General features: G+C 38.7%; 1 protein-coding gene across 4 annotated transcripts in view; it reads right to left on the minus strand.

The window, feature by feature from the left end:
• Positions 1-20,597, minus strand: part of C6H4orf19 (chromosome 6 C4orf19 homolog) — a 99,922-nt gene that overhangs the window by 34,275 nt on the left and 45,050 nt on the right. Inside the window, exon 1 of one of the 4 annotated variants that reach the window (XM_043971376.1) lies at positions 5,634-5,753. The exons of the other annotated variants lie outside the window; for them this stretch is intronic. The gene's annotated coding sequence lies outside the window, so the exon portion shown is untranslated. Of the gene's footprint in view, positions 1-5,633; positions 5,754-20,597 lie in introns of those variants that run through there. 4 annotated transcript variants of the gene reach the window in all.

Consider the following 20,597-nt stretch of genomic DNA (forward strand, 5'->3'; position numbering starts at 1 on the left):
TTGGAGATCCTCTTCTATCATGAGTTGCCTGGAACTCTTCTGTACCATTGCATTGGTGAGAAGAATATAGTCCATCACAGTAGGTCAACACTCAATGTTGATGATACTGTGTACAATGTTCTTCTGGTTCTGCTCATCTCACTCATCATCAGCCCACGCGAGACCCTCCAGGTTTCTCTGAACTCCTCCTGCTCATCGTTTCTTACAGCACAATAGTATTCCATTGTATTCATATACCACAACTTGTCCAGCCATTCCCCAATTGATGGGCATCCCCTCAACTTCCAATTCCTTGCCACCACATAAAGAGCAGCTATAAATATTTTTGTACATGTGGGTCCCTTTCCCCTTTCCATGATTTCTTTGGGAAAAAGACACAAAAGTGGTATTGCTGGGTCAAAGGGTAGGCTCATTAGTTTTCTTTATTTGTCCCCAGGACATCCTCATTCCCCCCTCTCCCTCCACACACTTTGGGTTCAATTTTCTCCATCAAGGTGTGGCCATAAAGACATCTAAAGTTTTCAAAAAGTCCAAAGATATGTTAGTTTATCTAAACCTGAGGACAGGCCAGGGAGGAACATTGTGTGGCAATGTGAGGAACAGATGAAACAAGTGATTCAGGTTTTAGCCCAGTCAGCATCACTACTTACTGGAAGGTGACACTCACCTGACTCGCTATCTGACATGTGCTGTATGCTATCAGTGGGAGTAAGGGTAAAGCCCTGACTACATTTGGTGGTGTAAGTTTTCCAACTCTCACCCCGTTTCAGTCAGCCCCCCAAATCTATACTTGGGTATTTTGGAGTCCATTTCTGGAGTTCTCCACCATTTCCCAAACAATTCTCATATATGGCTATGAATCAGTCTCCCACTTCTACTCTTTCCTGCTGATGAAGGGAATTCTCAATTACAACTGAGTGACTTTTGCTCTTATTACCTCACTATTATCTTGCTCCTGGCTAAGGAAATTCAGCCAATATTTCAGTGTTTAAGTTTCTTCGACCATACATCGAGACTTATAAAGTGCTTCGGGATCCTGGGATGAGATGAGTTAATTCCAATGAATATGTATATGTGTATTCACACACATATGTCCTTATCACTCTTTACTGAATTTATTATTTTTTTTTTTGCAGGGCAATGAGGGTTAAGTGACTTGCCCAGGGTCACATAGCTAGTGTCAAGTGTCTGAGGCCAGATTTGAACTCAGGTACTCCTGACTCCAGGGCTGGTACTCTATCCACTGTGCCACCTAGCTGCCCCTGGTGAGTTTAATTTTTAAGAAAAAAGTATTGGTCAACATGGTATAAAGAAACCTTATCTATCTATGCCTTTCTTTTTTTGGGTGAGGCAGTTGGGGTTAAGTGACTTGCCCACGGTCACACAGCTAGTAAGTGTTAAGTGTCTGAGGCCGGATTTGAACTCAGGTCCTCCTGACTCCAGGGCCGGTGCTCTATCCACTGCGCCACCTAGCTGCCCCTCACCCTTGCTTTTTTAAAAAAGGCATAGATAGGGGCAGCTAGGTGGCGCAGTGGATAGAGTACCGGCCCTGGAGTCAGGAATACCTGAGTTCAAATCCGGCCTCAGACACTTAACACTTACTAGCTGTGTGACCCTGGGCAGGTCACTTAACCCCAATTGCCTCACTTAAAAAAAAAAAAAGCAAGGGTGTTGTAAAAAGTTTGCTGCCTGCTTATGACTGATTTCATCTTTTTGGAGTATTGAAATGGATTTTTAAAAGTTGATACTATCTATATCATTATACTTAAAATTTTTCCCTCTGGTTGCTTGATTCAGGGCTTCTTAAACTTTTTCCACTCACGACCCCTTTTCGCCTGAGAAATGTTTACACGACCCTGGGTATATGAGTAAATGAAATAGGTATACGTAACCTTTTACTGGCGCCAAATTTTTTGTGCCCCCCACATTCAGTTATCTGACCCGATATGGGGTCATGACCCACAATTTAAGAAGCTTTGGCTTAAATGACACGCCATGGAAATGATATTGTCCTTTGCTCATTGTGAAGTGGAATGGAGTTTCTCCCAGAAAGAACAAGGTCATCCTTATCTTCTCTGCTCCCTGAGAGATTCCTTGGCAGAACAGATGTACGCTCTTATGTCCTGTTGCTAGGTACCGGGCCTGTCATGTTCGCTGAGAGCATGGCATAGGAGAGAGCAATGGAGAAGGCAGATGATCTGGGCTGTACAGTACCAACTCTGATACGCTGAACAGTTCTTATCATCAGTTTTCTCTTTTGTACAATGGGGATAAAAATATCTGTGGGCAATTATAAAATATGAATCAGAAAGTCTCTCATTATTGTTCAAAGAAATTCACGGTTGGAAGGGACCTCAGGCCAGACAGTCTAATCCACACCTGAACAAGAGCGCCCTCTATTACGTAACAGGCAAGCCAAGGGCTTAGGTAGCCTTCACTTAAAGACCTCCAGGGAAGGGTAACCCAACCCCCCTTTCCCCTTAGGCAGCCCATTTGACATTTGGACAGCCCTAATCATTAAGAACCCTTTCCTCTGCATCAAGCCTAAATCTGCCTTGCAGTTATTTCCACTCAGAATCGGTTCTGCCTTCTGGGGACAAGAAGAAAAATGTCCAATTCATCTTCTAGATGGTAGCTCTTTAAATACCTGAAGATAATTGTCATATATACTTTAAACCTTTTCTTTTCCTGGCTAGACACCTTTAGTTCCTTTATCTCATTTGCATATGGAATGAGATGAAGGCTTCAATTGCTTGAATACCCAGATGATTTAGCTCTGTACTCCAGAACTATCACTTCCTTCATTTTGAATGCTAAAGCAGCATACAATCACAGTATTTAAAAAAAAACAAAACTCCATCACATTGTTGATTCTCAGGGATCTTGCAGTCCACCAAAACACCTAGCAATTCACTTGAATTGTGGTCTAGCCATGCCTCCTCCATCCAGTACTTGTGTCATTGATTCCTGGAACCTAAGGGTAGGATTTTACATTTATCAGTATTAAATTTCATCTTATGAAATCTGGCTTATTGTTCTGGTCTGTAAGCCTCTTTTTTTGGATCCAGATGCTGTTGTGCAATGTGTTATCCACCCACCCAACTTTATGTCCTCTGTAAATCTGAGAGGTGTGTCATCTACACCTTTATAGAAGATAAAAACACTGAATAATATGAGGCAAATTCCTACACTAACATCTATACCTCTGTGTGGCACTGAAGTGACCATGGATTTTCTCCAAGACTAGCTCACATAGCACAATCTTTGACAGGCCCTACCAAGTTGGAAAGGTTGTAGTTACATGAATATATTACTACTGTATGCTTCAAAGTGATCAGTGTGAAAAATTTAGAGAAGTATGGGAAGACATCTGGACTGATGCACAGTTAATTTAGCAAAACCAGGAAAATAATATACATAATAACTACAACAATTAAATGGAAAGAATAACACAGGGAACTAATTGATCTGCAATAATAGTGACCAAATTTGGTATTAGAGAAGACTTGAGAAAATATACCTGCCTTCCCTCATTGAAGAGGTAAGAAGAAAATATATGTGTGAAATATTGTATCCACTTTCAGACATAATTGATACTTTGGATTTCCTGAACTGATTCTTTTTCAATCTTTGTTACAGAAGAAAGTTTCTTGGATAGAAGAGAGGGGTAGATAAGAGGAGAGATATCCGGAAATGAATGTGATTTTTTTAAAAAAAGAGCAAGGCTCATTTGAGAGCATTATCTAGGGTTTTTTTTTAACCCCGACCAGCTGGGGAGGGTAATTTTCATTTTCCAGCAGCATGTGAGATAACAGTTTGATAGTGTCAGGAAGCCTTATAGTTAGGAAGACCTGTCCTTCTTAAGCCTTGACTCTGACATGGGCTAGCTCAGTGACCCTGGGCAAGTTGCTTAGCTTCTAAGTGTCCTCATGCAACTCTCTAGGACTATAAATTATAGTTGCCGATCAGAATTCATGGAAGAAGATTCTAAACCTGGAGTTTCCAACACTGATGAAACCATACATCTGGATAAACAAGAAGAGAGTCAGTATTGGAATTGGCTTCCAAACAGCTGAGTCACCATCTCAGTATCTGGGAAGAAGCCTACTTTAGACTTGGAAGGGACCCCAGGTCATCATTTTTATAGATGAAAAATATGAAGCCCAGACAGAGTGATTTGCCCAAGTTACCAATACACCTAATGAGTTGCAGAACAAAGTCTTCTAACTCCTAATCCAGTGTTTTTCATACGTCAGACTGAGGTAATGGGTGTCCGGATGATTTCAGTGCTTTTTTGCTCATCTCTGTATTCACTGAGAATGGTAATAATATTGGGCCAAAAACATTCATACATATATACGTATGTACATATACATAATGTACATATACCTAGCAGTTACTTCTTGCATAGCAGAACATTATAAATGACATGTGTACCCGTTGATTGGGGAATGACTAGACAAATTGTGGTATGCATAAGCATGTAGGAGTAGGGTTTGGAAGTGGACCTGCGATTTCCTTAGTAAAGGGAACTCAGGTGAGAAAATCCCTCCACCAATGCAGTATTGATCATCTTCTCTGCAGCTAGGTGGCATAGTGGATAGAGAGCTGAGTCATGAAGATTCATCTTTGTGAGTTCAAATCCAGGCTCAGGCACTTACTGGCTATGTGACCTGGGCAAGTCACATAATATCTGCCTGCCTTAGTTTCCTCATATGTAAAATGGAAGGGGGGAAAGAGTAAGAATTTACATAGTGCCTACCATGTGCCAGGCACTGTATTAATGTGCTTTACAAATATTATTTTATTTGATCTTCACAACAACCCTGTGCGGTAGGTAGGTTCTGTTATTACCCCCATTTATTATTATCCTCATATGTAAAATATGAATGATAATAGCACCTACTTCCCATAGTTGTTTTGGGGATAAAAATCAGATAATATTTGTAAAGTGCTTTGCAAACTTTAATGTGCTAAATGTTAGCTATTTAATTTTTCTCTGTTACAAGAGGAAGCTCATGGGGTGGTAGGGGTTATATATGGAAACTGATGAGATATTAAAAGAAAAGGCGATAATACAACTTAAAATTACAATGAAAAAATTAAAGGATCTAAAAAATCTTATCAGATTTGACAAGCAAAAGACAAACAAACTATTCTGGATGGCTACATCCTTTTCCGAAGGAAAATAAACAGGAATCTATGTGACTGCATAACTGCTGAAGCGGAGTTGGCTTTTCTTTTGATTTGAATAAGAGAATGAATAGAATTAACTCTTGGACTCACTTTATAAAAAAACAGTAAAACCCTCTCTCCCTATGACTTCTCATTTCCCCCAGATGTTATAAACACACAAATGTTATTGTGTATGTACCCTTTAAAGCTTGCCAAAATCAACGTGTTGGATGGAGCTGAATGCTCCAAAGCAGGTGGCAAGCCAGCCACTGTGACCAATCTCTTGTTCTCTGAAATCAAGCGAAGCACAGCCAGGGGGAGCAGAGAGCTTTGTGCAAGAAATGTCACTTAGAATTAGAGAACGTCAGAGTTGGAAGGGAGTTCAGACATCGTCTAGTTCAAATCCCTTCCTTTTTTGACACGAGAAAACCAAAGTGTAGAGAAGGGAAATGACTTACTAGCTGGTGATAGGGCTCAGATCTTCTGATGTCTTCTGATCTCTCACATCTTGGATTCTGAGCTTCCTGCTTCGGCTGCTATGTAAATTGCACAAAGAACCTCCCAAATGTTTGCAAGGGAATCTCATACACCAGCACGAGAGCGAGCGAGTGAGTGAGTGAGAGAGAGAGAGAGACACAGAGAGAGAGAGAGAGAGAGAGAGAGAGAGAGAGAGAGAGAGAGAGAGAGAAACAGAGAGAGAGAAAGAGAGAGAGAGAGAGAGAAAGAGAGAGAGAGAGAGAGAGAGAGAGAGAGAGAGAGAGAGAGAGAGAAATGGCCAAAGGCTTAAGGATTTTGAGTTCAAAGGAACTTAGGGGTCCAAGCTCTGTACTTTATGGATGAGGGAACTTGGGCCCAGAGAGATTGTGACCTCTTCAAAGTCAAGCATATAGTAAGTGGTAGAATTAGAATCTGAATCCAGGTTTTCTGACTCCAAATCCAGTGCTCTTTCCATTGCACCAAACTGCCCCTGGTCAGTCAGTCTTTGCAAAAATGCTATTAGGCTTCTTTGCTGGCTCACTGATCTTTGAACAACTTACACATGTGTGCTGTTGTCCTATCCCTTTACCCTAGCTTGTGTCCTTATATGTGGATTAAGTCACAGGCTCACAAAGGAGTCTGCCATCTCTCGCTGGACTGGAGGAGAAACTGGAATGGATAAGTGGCAAGAGGCTTCAGAGGAGGCTTAAAGGAGAGTGTTGGGGGGAGGCAGGAGGTGAGTGAGAGGGAAAACCTGAGAAATGAGAGGAGACTGCCCTTCAAGTCATCTCTTACACCCTGAGTGGTTTATCCCCTTAGGATTAAAGGCAAAATAACAGTAACTGACAATTTACACACTGCTTTAAGGTTTGCCAATTGAACTTGGATGGTTCATTTTTGTCTTTAAATTCCTAGCACCTAGCCCGGTGCTGGGGGGGGGGGGCGGGGAGAGGTGTGCTGATAAAGGATTATTGGTGTTTCTTTGTGTTTTCTTGAATTCTAGCTTTGAGTTTGTATAGTATTTTTTAAAAAATCTTTTATTGATGTTTTTAGTGTGCTTTTCTAATGTGTAGTTGTTCACAGGATAATTATGATTATTAGGACAAATTAACTCATTCTGTTTCATCCCAAGTCTGTGAAAAATGATTAATGAGTGGATAATTATTACTTGTCTTTGCAAAAAGCCCACAACAAAATGAAACTGTTTTCCTCTATGAGATTGTAGAGGGAATGGCATTATAATTTTAGATAGTGCAGTCATTAAGAAATCACTCTGAACACTTAACACAAGCATCTCCACCTCACCTATCTTAAAGAAAAATCTTTCTGGAAGGCTTATTTCTCAGTTTTCCATGTGCAGAAGTTATAACTAGCTGGCAGTTGGGGGAGGGGGAGACATGAAGCAATGCCCAGACAGAGTCCAGAGCCCAGAGGCACAGAGGAATGAGTGTTGGACTTACTCTCAGTTGTGGGATGTTGAGCAAGTTACTTTGTTTCCCTGTACCTGTTTCCTCAACAGTAAAACTAGGATGATAATACTAAGGATACATCTTTCAATACTTCAAGAATCCATCATATTCAACAGTCAGAATACTCCTTTCAATGATATAGACTGTGAGGCATCTGTGCCATGGTATTTGGTCTTCGTGAGTTGCAGTGGCCAAATGAATTCATTACCTAGTGACCAAAACTCTGGAATGAATCTCTGTACACATAGTTTGGGAGTCTTTGGAGGGTGGACATACAATCCATCTGTTGGTTAGGACTTGATTGCAACCTTTCTACTTTAGTAGGACCTACCAAGAAGGAAGCTGTGTTGCACAATGGATAGAGTGCTTGCTCTGGAAACAGGAAGACTCATCTCTCTGAGTTCAGATCTGGCTTCAGACACTAGCTGGGTGAAGTCATTTAACACTGTCTGCCTCAGTTTTCTTATATGTAAAATGAACTATAGAAGGAAATGTCAAACCACTCCAGTATCTTTGCCAAGAAAACCCCAACTGTGGTTACAATCAGACATGACTGAAACTACTAAACAACAAAAAGGATCTACCAAGAGCCTGAATTCAATGGCACTGGAAGCTTCTGAGAAACTAGAGTCCCCTCACTGTCACAAAGAGTAGAACTTTAGTCTCACTAAGGTTATTGCAACAGTCTCATAATTAATTTCCTGCCTCAAGTCTCTCCACAGTAGTCCTTCCTATATCTTGCTGTCAATGTGATTTTCCTTAAGTGTACCTAGTGATGTGCTGGTAAATATTTAACAACTGGCTCTCCCAAAAAAAATGGCATTAATAACAGTTTCTCCAACACTTTCTTAAGCTTAGATTATCAACAAAACAAGAAATCAAGCCCTGATTTGAAGGATTTGCTGATTTCTGAAGTATAAGAGCTCATACTAAAACCAGCAATTTGCTTACTGGTACAAACTATCTCCAGAACACAATTGTATATATTTGAACATGTCACTCCCCTACTCAATAAACTCTAGTGGCTCCCTACTACTTTTAGGATAAAATATAAACTCCTCTGTTTGGCTTTAAAAGCCATTCAAAACCTTGCTCCAAACCATCTTTTTGGGATCATTTGACATTATTTCCCTTCTTGAGCTCTGTGATCCAACCAAACTGCTGGCCATTCTGCACTTCACATGCGATGTGCCATCTTTTTTTTTTTTTTCCTCTGTGCTTTGGTACCAGCTGTTCTAGCTGGAATGGATTGTTTCCTTACTTTACTTCTTAGAATCTCTCTCTTCATCAAGAAGGAACTCAAGCAGGGTCTTCTACATAGTTATTATAGTTCTCTCCCTCCCAAAGATGTTGTAGCTAGCTACTTTGTATTTATCAATCAAAAATCATCGATTAAGCACTTACTATGTTTCAGGTCCTGTAGCACAAGACATATAATGAAGAAAGTAAACAACATAGTGCCTGCCCTCAAGGAGCTCACAATCTAATGAGGAAGACAACATGCAAAGTACTATGTATATGCGAGACATATAGAGTGTAAATAGGAGGTAATTCCAGAGGGAAGGCACTGTCAGAAGGGAGACCAGGAAAGGCTTCTTACACAAAGTAGGATTTGTATCATGTTATATATGTGTATGCTCATGTATATGTATTATACATATAGATATCTGTATAATTATATCTGTATAATCTATATAATTTGATATTTCAAAAATACATTATTATATCAGTGTGGATATTTAGCAAGTTCTCCTCTCTAATCTTTCACTGTATTTCAGAGGAGCCTTATTGTTATCATTTGGCTCCATCATTCAAAGTCTGAATCCTTATTGAATTTCTTGCTCTTGAGGGTGCTGAATTCCCTCTTTCTCTTTCACTCCATCAAAAACAGTTTTTCTTTTACTATACCAATGTTCTCCAAAACTTTTTTGATTACTCACCTTTTATGAGTAAAAATTGTTTGAGCACACCCCCTCATTATATGTATATTTATTTATAAATCATATAAATGAACTACTGAACATATTATATACCTTAACATACATGCAATAGAAATTAGAAGAATCTTTATTACAATAAAGATGAAATAAATTATATTAATTTTTATTTATTTATTTTAGAGGTATAAAATAGCTCCCTTATATTATTGTTAATACAAAAATTAATAATGTTTGAGCAAGAACAATGTATTTGAATCTGCTCCATTCATTTTATTTTATTTTTTATTTTTGCGGGACAATGAGCGTTAAATGACTTGCCCAGGGTCACACAATTAAGTGTCAAGTGTTTGAAGCCAGATTTGAATTCAGGTCCTCCTGAATCCAGGGCTGGTGTTTTATCCACTGAACCACCTAGCTGCCCCTCCATTCATTTAAAAAAATAATGGTTTAACACTTTGTGATATAGTGATTTGAAAGTCTGAATCTAAGTTTAGATCACTTTGAAGGTTAATTTTAATGACTATCATAACCTAAAAAATGACAGTTCACAAAAATATATAACTCCAACTGGAATAGGTGTCTCATAGGCTGCATTACTGGCTACCATTTTCTTTGTTTGCCTGTCCTTACATTATTAGTATCATCTTCAAACTATGGTTTCTTTGTAGGAATATTTTTAAAGCTACTTGTATTCTAAGAGAAGAGTGGAAATCTACAATCCCTTAGAATATCTCATATATGGCATATTACATGCAATGATCTGACATATAGACGGAGTGTAGGTGTCAGGATCTAGTCATATATTAGGAATTAGCAAATATTAATTTCTTTATTTTTTTTTTAGATCTTAAGATAATAGATTTGGAGTTGAAAGGGGCTTTAGAGGTCATTGAGTCCAACCCTCTTATTATACTCAGATGAGGAAATTGAGGCTGAGAGAAATTAAATGACTTAATCACACATCTAGTAAGAAACCTAGGCAAGATATGAATTCTGGGCTTCTGGGCTCTGAGCCTAACATCCTAAACAAAATAACAATAAGAACAGGTTATAATAGTCTTTCCACACCCTGATTTTACCTAGTGAAATCATCAAGGTTTCATTGATTTGAACATACCACATATTTATCTTAAAATTTTTTTTCTTTTGGTCAAAAGATCAAAGTGCTTTATGTTCTGTACTTTTGGGGGCTGCCAAGTTATCAGTGCCTAACCAGTAGTTAGTCAGATCAGCTTAAAGCTCTACTTTAAGAATGTGATTCCCAGTAAGAATAAGGTAGAGAGGTGGCCACCTTTCGCATTTTTTGCATGTTAAGGGAAGTTTGCCTATTTATTAGCTAAAATCAACAGAACCGCCACACCTTTATTTCCTGGAATGTAATGAGGAAATATGTTTTGCAAAAACGCCAGACTAAATTGAAATAGATTTGAGTAACAGAGCAGCTGAAAATGTTTCTGACAAACTTTACATTCTATTGTTCATGGAAAGAGGCAAGGTGAGGAAGTTATTCTTGGGGAATAGAGGGAAATAAGTTCAGAAAATGAAGCTCTTTGCTTAGTCAAGTGAACTAAAATTAGCTAAGTGTGAAGTAGGGTCACATTCTTACTCAGCTTGAAATGCTAATGATTTAAAATGTAAAGTGTGCTAATCATGCGGATCTTTAGAAAATCCCCCTTGGTCAGGCCATTGCAGGCCAAGTGGAAAGCCTAACAGGCTTCTCCAGCTAACTCCTTAGCAATTTAACTATTGAGAGTCCCAGAAATGGAACTTACTCACCCATGAACCATGGGAGGTCATATTGGCACACTGCACCAGAATGGGTATGACAGTTCTTTTAGCTTTGACCTCCTGCTATTGTTGTAGGTGGAGATGTGAAAATTTCCTGGTTCTCTTTGATTACAAACAGTGCATTAGGATCATAGTTTTAGAGGTGCAAGGAAACTTAGAAGTCAATTATTCCAACCCCCTAGTTTTACAGGTGAGAAAACTAAGGTTCAGAGAGCCTTGAATGATGTGTCCAAAGTTACACAGGGAGAAAGCAGCAGTGTGGGACTCCAACCTGTTCTCCGATCTTCGTGTCCTTATCTTTCACCATTAAAACTGAAAACTATTCCTGAGAAGCATTTATGAGGCTTTTAACTTCCAGACTTCCTTTTTTTTCTTTTAATGTTAAGGCTAACACTCAATAAACATTTGGTGGTTGAATTGGCAGAATAACATGTAAACATTCATCTATGTTAAAAATACAAATTGTTGATCCTCACATTTATAGACTTCTGGAGTCTTGATGGGAATTAGTTTTGTTGTTGCTGTTAGCATTCTTGAGGATGTTGTAGACTGTTTTTAACAATAACCCCCAGGTACGTCAGTAAAGGCTAGCCACGTGGTGATCCTAGGGAATGGCAAGCCCCTTTCTCTCATTCTCCCCAAGGCTCTGGGTTATTGAATCACCAGAAGATTTAGGAAAGAGTTCCCAGGTTAAGAATGCTAACCTATGTGGCAGCTAGGTGGCACAGTGGATAGAGCACCAGCCCTGGAGTCAGGAGGACCTGAGTTCAAATGTGACCTCAGACACTTGACACTAACTAGCTGTGTGACCCTGGGCAAGTCACTTAGCCCCAATTGCCTCCCCCCCCCAAAAAAAAGAATGCTAACCTATTCACACCCTGATGATCAAAGGAGGGTCAGTGGGTTGCTCACCTACACTGAATAGAGAAAACATTTTCAAAGTCACTGACTGAACATTTCTGAGCAGTCCAGACTTTAAGTATATGGAAGGTTTCTAAAAGATATTGGGAGAATGAATTATTTCTCATATCTCAAAGGAAAGGAGAAAATAACCAAAATAAGTTAGGTGTAGTGGGATAGACTCATATATTAATCAAAAAGCAACTACTTCCCAACATGAAATAGAGTCAACTTCAGATCTCTAGCAATAGAAAGGCAGGTTGGCACTTTCTACTTTGGTCTCTTTTCCTGTCTTTCAGGTTTTTTTCATTTAAAATGAAAGGACAAGTCATAATAGTAGTGAGATATGTTGGAGGGAGGGCTGACAGAAATTAAAAAAAAAAACAACCTTGGTTAAGGATTTAAAAAAAAAAATCTCTGCAAGGATAGGTACTAAGGAGAGCAAACATTTTCTTTTGCATTTGTGTTATTTCCATCAAGGACTTCAGGATAACATAATGAAACACTCAACCCCCTTCCCTCCAAACTTGCAAAAACAAAAAAAAATTTTTTTTGGCGGCTGTTGAATTTAATGTTATCCTTCTTTTCCAATTAATTTCAGCTTTACTTGGGGGGAGGAGGGCGGAAACAATGTTATAATATTTCTTCCAGAGAGGCTGTAGAGGAATGGGCTAATTCATTCCAGTCTTCTCAGTGGTGAAAATTAGGAGGCTGAAATTACTCAATTCTACCACCTCTTTGGAATCACAGAATCTTGGAGCTGTTTAAAGTATCTTCTACAAAGAATGAACCTTTACTATCTCAAGGTGTTCACAAGTAGTAGATACTGAGGAATTATTGCTCTGAATTTACTGGATATTTTATACAAGACACAGTTTTGACTAATCTTTCACTGGTCCCAAAGTGGGCTGCATAAACAGCAGTAGATCAATAGCACAAAGGGAGAGCTAAAAGCAAAATGAGGAGTAATTAAACTTGTGGGCAGTAGGTGGCACAGTGGATAGAGTGCTGGGCCTGGAGTCAAGAAGATTCATCTTCCTAAATTCAAATCTGGCATCAGACACTAACTAACTGTGTGACCCTGGGCAAGTCACTTAACCCTGTTTGCCTGTTTCCTCACCTGTAAAATGAGCTAGAGAAGGAAATGGCAAACTACTCCAGTATCTTTGCCAAGAAAACTCCAAATGGGGTCACAAAGAGCCAGATGCAACTGAACAACAATTACATTTATAGCATCAGCAATGCAGAACCTCACTCTTGAGAAAAATTATAATATTAAAGGGTGAAAGAAGAATACATTGTGAGCCTACAGACTAATAATAATGATAGATAATTTTATAGTGCTTTAAGGTTTACGAAGCACTTTATGTTATCTTATTTGATCCTCAGAACAGCCTAGGAAAGCAGGTGCTATTATTATCCTCACTTTGCAAAAGGAAACTGAAACAGGGAGAAGTTATGTGATTTGACCAAGGTTACATGGGAAGTAAATGCCTGAGGCAAGATTTGAACTCAGATCTTCCTTATTCCAGCAGCCGGTAACAGAATGGTTCAATTTATTGCATTAATGTTTAAATATGTCACAAGCTTTTTGAGCCTATTTCTTCATCTATAAAATGAAGGAGTTACATTGGATTCCCTCTAAAATACCTTCTTGTTTTAAATCCTAGATCTTATAATTCTATACATTTAAAGAACCATGATTTGGAATGTAAAAAACCCACATCTTTTAGACTATTTAAAGGTAACAATATAATTTTTGTAAGCACACACTTTATGGAACATGGAGGAGTATGTAGAGCAATTTTTCAATATCATTATGTCAATTTTATTTTCATTATATCAATTCTTAAACCCTTTAAAGTAAAAATAACTTCGTTCGATAACAGTGATTCCGATCCAGATTTGACATCTGGCTACTATATCATCACACTGGACTCAAATTCAAGCAATTTGGATCGAAAGCAACTACATGTAGTAAAAGAAATTTACTTCTCGACAGCTCCTTTTGCAAACCTATCAAATGCTAATTTCCTTTCAAAATGACCAAGAAGCGCCAAGAGATCAAAATTTCCTAGTGTTTCAAAAGGCAGGGTGAGATTGTTTCATTTCCAAGATCCCTCTCGGTGTCTCTATTTGCCTAAGGTGCTCTTCTGTACTTTTCACATTTCATTTGGAAAGTTCAAAAACTAGCTCTGCAGCACAGAATTATTATGATGTCTTCCTGTTCAGAAAACAGAAACTTTAAAACATGTTTAAATTTTTTTCTTTTAAAATGGTATATAAATATTCTAATGACCCGAAAAGATGTTTCTGCAGTAGGGATAGAATATTCAGTTTTGAAATACTGAAATTTTAAATTCTTATCAGAGACAATGCAAAATAAGCCTTTGAGTCCTTACCCCATTACTCTCCCCAACAGGTCATTAAGTTTGACTGGCTTACATATTTATCTCTATTTAAAATTTTTTGATTTAGGTCAGGTTTTCTGTGAGAGGGCTTACCTCCTCAGTGGGACTCCAACAGGGGTTGTGCCTGGCCTCCCTTCCTGGGAGAGTCTGGGGCAGGGGGCCCCCTTGCATTTCAGATAGAAAGAAGCTCCCAAGGTGCTCCAAACTACCCACATGTGCAAGGGAGGAAACTGGTCTGTCTCTGGCCTCTCTTGGGTAGGGTCCTGCCTGTAGGATGTGTGACCAACTGCTGAGGCATGAACACACCTAGCCCTCAGTGAGCCAGACCTGCCCCAGAGGTGCCAAGATTATACAGTGAAACCCAGAAACAGAACACCTTCTTTTCTCCCAAGGGCAAGGAAATGTGTAAGAAGCTGAGAGATCCTTTCAGTTAGAGTCTTCCAGGGATTGGGCTGAGAATGACAAGGCTCAAATGAATGCTGAAGAGTTCTATGAAGTGAAGCTATGTTTTCTCAGGACTACGAGAGAGGCAACGAGCTCTTCCTGAAGTTGATGGAGAGAGCAAGTCAACTGGGGAAAAAGCCAAAGAGCAAGCTAGAAAAACCATCTGGAATCAAGTCAATGGCACAGTTCATATCTGTATTCTAGCTTTTCCAGTGTATGGCCAATCAGTTAATCGTTGTTGTTCAGTTGTGTCCCGCTCTCTGTGACCCCGTTTGGGGTTTTCTTGGCAAAGATGCTAGAATGGTTTGCCATTTCCTTCTCCAGCTTATTTTACAGACGGGGAAACTGAGGCAAACAGGATTAAGCGACTTGTCCAGGGTCACACAGCTAGTTAGCATCTGACGCCAGATTTGAACTCAGGAAGATGAGTCTTCCCCACTCCAGGCCCAGCACTCTATCCACTGTGCTACTTAAGTCTTGTTAATTCTGCCTCCTCATTTCTCTCATTTCTCTCCCAGCAGATTGCTGTACTTGGAGTCAGGAAGCCTTGGGTTTGAATCCTGCCTCAGATGCTTATGAGCTATGTGACCCCAGGGCAAGTCACTTTAGTTTCCTCATTTGTAAAATGGGGTGAATTATAGCATTCTTCCTATACAGGGTTGTTTTGTGGATCAGTCAATAAACATTTATTAAGCATGTACTATATGCCAGGCCCTGTGCTAAGTGCTAGGGATACAAAAAGAGGCAAAAGACAGTCCTTGCCCTCCAGGATCAAATGAGATAATGTATGTAAAGTGCTTTGTAAATCCTAACACAGAATAATTGGGACTTATTATTATCATTATTATTATCTTCATCTACCATAGTCACCACTTTTATTCAAGCCCTCATCACCTCCTAGCTGAACTCTCAATGATTTAATTATCATCTCTATTTGCAAATGATTCCCAGGTTTACATATCCAGCCCTAGTCTCCTTGCTGGTTCCAGTGCAACATCACCTACTGCCTGTTAGACAACTCAAATTGTATTTCCTTTCTTTTCTCTTAAACTTGCTCCTCTTCCGAATGTTACATTTTCTGTTGATGGTTCTGTTAAACCATCCTTCCAGTTATTCAGGTTCACAAACTCTATGTCATCCTTACTTCTCACTCTAAATCACCCCATTTATCCAATTAGTTTTCAAATCTTGTTTTGATCTTTCCCCCTTGTTTCACATCCATCCACCTCCCCACTACCAACAGCTATCAAAAGTTTAGAATTTCATCACCTGAATGATCATCTCACCTAGATTATTCTTTTTTTTTTTAATTTTTTTTTTTTAGTGAGGCAATTGGGGTTAAGTGACTTGCCCACGGTCACACAGCTAGTAGGTGTTAAGTGTCTGAGGCCCAATTTGAACTCAGGTACTCCTGAATCCAGGGCCGGTGCTTTAACCACTGCACCATCTAGCTGCCCTCAACATTTGTTTTTATAAGATTTCTAGTTCCAAATTTTTTTCCCTCCCTCCCCTCCCTCCTTGCTCCCCAAGACAGCAAGCAATCTGATATAGGTTATATATGTATAATCACATTAAACATATTTCTGCATTAGTCATGCTATGAAAGAAGAATCAGAACAAAAGGGAAAAACCTTAAAAAAGAAAAACAACAAAAAAAGGAGAAATAGTATGGTTCAATCTGCATCTAGATTCCATAGTTCTTTTTTCTGGATTTGGAGCATATCAGCTTTTTAAAAAATAAAGTCATTTCAGAGCTCTTTATTCTCTCTTCTTTCCTCTTCCCTTCCCTTCTTAACTCTGTCTCTGTCTCAGAAAGGAGATGTAAATACTGATCTAGTTGTGCATGCTATTAAATATCCATATATTAATGGAATTTGTATATATATATATATATATATATATATTGGTGAAGCAATTGGGGTTAAGTGACTTGCCCAGGGTCAGCACAGTGCCTAGAAAATAGCAGGTGCTTAATAACTGCTTGTTTCCTTCCTATGATCCTAAATCTTCTCACACATTTCTCTGAATTCTTCATATTTGTTATTTTTAATGGCATAATAAAATTCCATTCTATTTGTATACTGCAATTTGTTCAGTCCTTTCTCAATCAACGAGCCCCTCTTTTGTTTCCAGGTTTCTCTCATCACAGAAGGTGCCACTATGACTATTTGGTTAAAATTGGACTTATTCTGTCATCGATCTCTTAAATTTGTATGTCAAGGGTATGAGGATGGATTTGAACTCAGGTCCTCCTGAATCCAGGGCCGGTGCTCTATCCACTGTACCACCGAGATGCCCCATAGTTTGTATATCTTAATCCTTGTTAACAAAACCACAAGACAACATCTACTCCATATAGTCTACGTCAATCTCTAGTCTTCATGCAGTTTTTGGTTACAAATGCCCCTGGGAACACTTCAGCCCAGTAGTTGTGAAGAATTTTTAAGGAATAAAACTTTAATTACCCTGTAGACAATGTAATAAGTATTTGCTTTCCTTGAAAGAACATGATTTGTAATGCATTGAAGATCTGGAAACTGTTTTCCTAGATCATGGGAAACAAATGCTAACACTGATGTGCGTAGTATTCTCTGACATTTGTAAACATGCCTTTGACTCACTTGGCTGTGCACAATGCAATGACAAGGGACTTGGAAGAATAAGTGGTGGTGTGAACTCCTTAGTTTGTAGATTTAAAACTTTTATTACTGTCTTTTGTTTTTCCACCAGTAATTTTCCCTTACCACACCCCACCACTAACATTGATTTTATCCTTGAAAAAAAAATCCAATCAAACCAAACATTTAAGTAAAGCCAAATAACATAGTTACTACATCTAACAATGCATGCCACGTCCCACATTTGTTATTTTCCATCATGGAGGGAAAAGTGTTTCATTATCAGTTCTCCAGCACTGAGATTGTTTATTACAATTCATCAAGTTCTAACTTCTTTTTAGTATGATCATTTATGTGATTATAATTATTGCTGCTATTATGGCTATTGCATATATGTTGTTTGTTTTGCTTTCTTCTCTTTCTCTTGCTCCATCTCAATGACTTCTTTTTTTTTTTTTTTAAAGTGAGGCAATTGGGGTTAAGTGACTTGTCCAGGGTCACACAGCTAGTAAGTGTTAAGTGTCTGAGGCTGGATTTGAACTCAGGTACTCCTGACTCCAGGGCTGGTGCTCTATCCACTGCGCCACCTAGCTGCCCCTTAATGACTTCTAAGGTACTTTCTAGATCAACCTATAAGGCAGCTAGGGAGCATGGTGGATTGAGGTGGTCTAGGACTGCAGTCAGGAAGACAGGAATTTAAATCCAGCTTCCCATACTTCTTAGCTCTGTGACTTTGATAAGTGTCAGTCTCCTCAACTGTAAAAAGGGATAATAATACCACCCACTTCCTAGGGTTCTTCTGAGGGTCAAATGAAATGAATATTTGTAAAGCATCTAGCACAGTGCCTAGAAAATAGCAGGTGCTTAATAACTGCTTGTTTCCTTCCTATGATCCTAAATCTTCTCACACATTTCTCTGAATTCTTCATATTCGTTATTTTTAATGGCATAATAAAATTCCATTCTATTTGTATACTGCAATTTGTTCAGTCCTTTCTCAATCAACCAGCCCCTCTTTTGTTTCCAGGTTTCTCTCATCACAGAAGGTGCCACTATGACTATTTGGTTAAAATTGGACTTATTCTGTCATCGATGTCTTAAATTTGTAAAGTGCTTTGCAAACTTTGAAGCATTAAATAAATTCTAGCTATTATTTCTATCATCTTCATCATCATCATCATGGTGTATATTTCCAATAATGGGTTTGCCGAGCTAAAAGGTATAAACTGTTTAGTAACTTGTTTTACGCTCATAGATTGAATTAGAATCCCCTCATTTTATAGATAAGGGGAGATAAAATGAATTACATAATTCCCAAGTGATTTCCAGAATAGTAGAACAATATATAGTTTTACCTACACTGCATAAATGTTCCTGTTGTCCCACAGCTCCTCCAACACTTTCTTTTTTTTAATCATTTCTTCTACTTTGACAGATATATGGCAAAACTTCAGAGTTGTTTTAATTTGCACTTCTCTGATTTAAATTAATATTGAAGTTGCATCATGGTTTGGCAAACCAGTCAGGAGACAAAATGTCAGGAGCTTAAGTCCTGTTTGAGACTTTATTATTCGTGTAGTAGTTGATCTTAGCTTGGTTGTAAAATGAAGCTAGTAAGCCATTTGGACCACTGTTGTCTGGACTGGTTACTTATTTGAAAGAAATGGTGAGCAAATATTCTACTTTCCTCAGTCCTCCCCCCTTTAGTTTTTCTGTTGAAATTCAAAGGGCATTGCATTATTCTAAAGATTATTTATGAGTGGTGTGCGAATAATACCTTTATTATATAGATGGATTAGTTTAAAGCATCACCTAGGATCTAGCTAGGATTACAAGGAAAGAATATAGCAGAAATGTTCCCAAATCCACTTGCCTACTCAGCTCCTGGTTTAATGCTTGATGACTTCGAATGGTTAAGTTTGTGGCTGTGAATTAGATATATTGGTTGCTAGAGAGTTCTCATACATTATATATATATATATATATATACATATATATGTAAACTCGTATACACCCATATATACATATACACACATATATGTATGTGTATACACACAAACATATATGTTAGCAATTTTCAAAGATCTAAAATATACCTAAGGGAGATGCTTAAATTGAATAAAGTTTAATCTTTCTTTGATTATTCAAAAGGCACTTCTGTTTCTTACAGAATTTCAGGGTATACCTGCTTCCTCCATAATATGGCTTCATCAATTATCCCTTCTCTATCTTCTACCTTCAATCTTTTTCTTTTCTCTTGCAGTATATCTTTGTCTACACACTTGTTCAAGTCTCTCCAATTCAGTTATCAACTGAGAGGCATTTATGAGGCACATATGGGCATGGTGTGGTGCTAAGCACTAAAAACATTCCCTCAATCTAATTACCTCATCGAGTGCCGTCCTCTTTCCCTCTTTCCTTTAGCCACCAAAGTTTTCATAAGAGGGGTCTCCCTTCCTTAGCTCACCATTGTACTGAAATGGCTCCCTCAAAGGTCCCTAATAAATTCCTTTTTTTTTTTTTTGCAGGGCAATGAGGGTTAAGTGACTTGCCCAGGGTCACCCAGCTAGTAAGTGTCAAGTGTCTGAGGCTGGATTTAAACTCAGGTCCTCCTGAATCCAGTGCCGGTGCTTTACCACTGTGCCATCTAGCTGCCCCCTAATGAATTCCTAACTGCAAAATCGAATTTACTATACTCTGTATTTATTTTCCTTGATCTTAGTATTGATACTCTTCATCAATCATCTCCTCTTTTTTTGAATCTCCTGCCTTGGCTTCCATGATACTGTTCTAGTTAGTTTCTCTCCTAGTTTCATTATTTACTCTTCTTCCTCCTATTCATGACATTTTCCATTCTACATCTCATAATGCTCCTTATCTCTTGTTTGATCCTAAAATTTTCCCTTATCCATAGATTTGATAGGTAAACTATTCTGTGTTCCCCTAATGTACTTATGGTATCACTCTTTTTTTTTTTTTTTTGGTGAGGCACTTGGGGTTAAGTGACTTGCCCAGGGTCACACAGCGAGTAAGTATCAAGTGTCTGAGGTTGGATTTGAACTCAGGTACTCCTGAATCCGGGGCCAGTGCTTTATTCACTGCGCCGCCTAGCTGCCCGCTAGGGCTCTTTTTAAAAATTAATTTTTTGGTTTTTTTTTTTGAAGGGCAATGGGGGTTAAGTGACTTGCCCAGGGTCACACAGCTAGTAAGTGTCAAGTGTCTGAGGCCGGATTTGAACTCAGGTACTCCTGAATCCGAGGCCGGTGCTTTATTCACTGCGCCGCCTAGCTGCCCCCTAGGGCTCTTTTTAAAAATTAATTTTTAAAGTTCTGAATTTAGTAAATGTGCTCCTATGAATATTTTAATATACAAAGC

Source organism: Dromiciops gliroides, chromosome 6 (genome assembly GCF_019393635.1).
Source record: "Dromiciops gliroides isolate mDroGli1 chromosome 6, mDroGli1.pri, whole genome shotgun sequence".
NCBI lineage: Eukaryota > Metazoa > Chordata > Mammalia > Microbiotheria > Microbiotheriidae > Dromiciops > Dromiciops gliroides.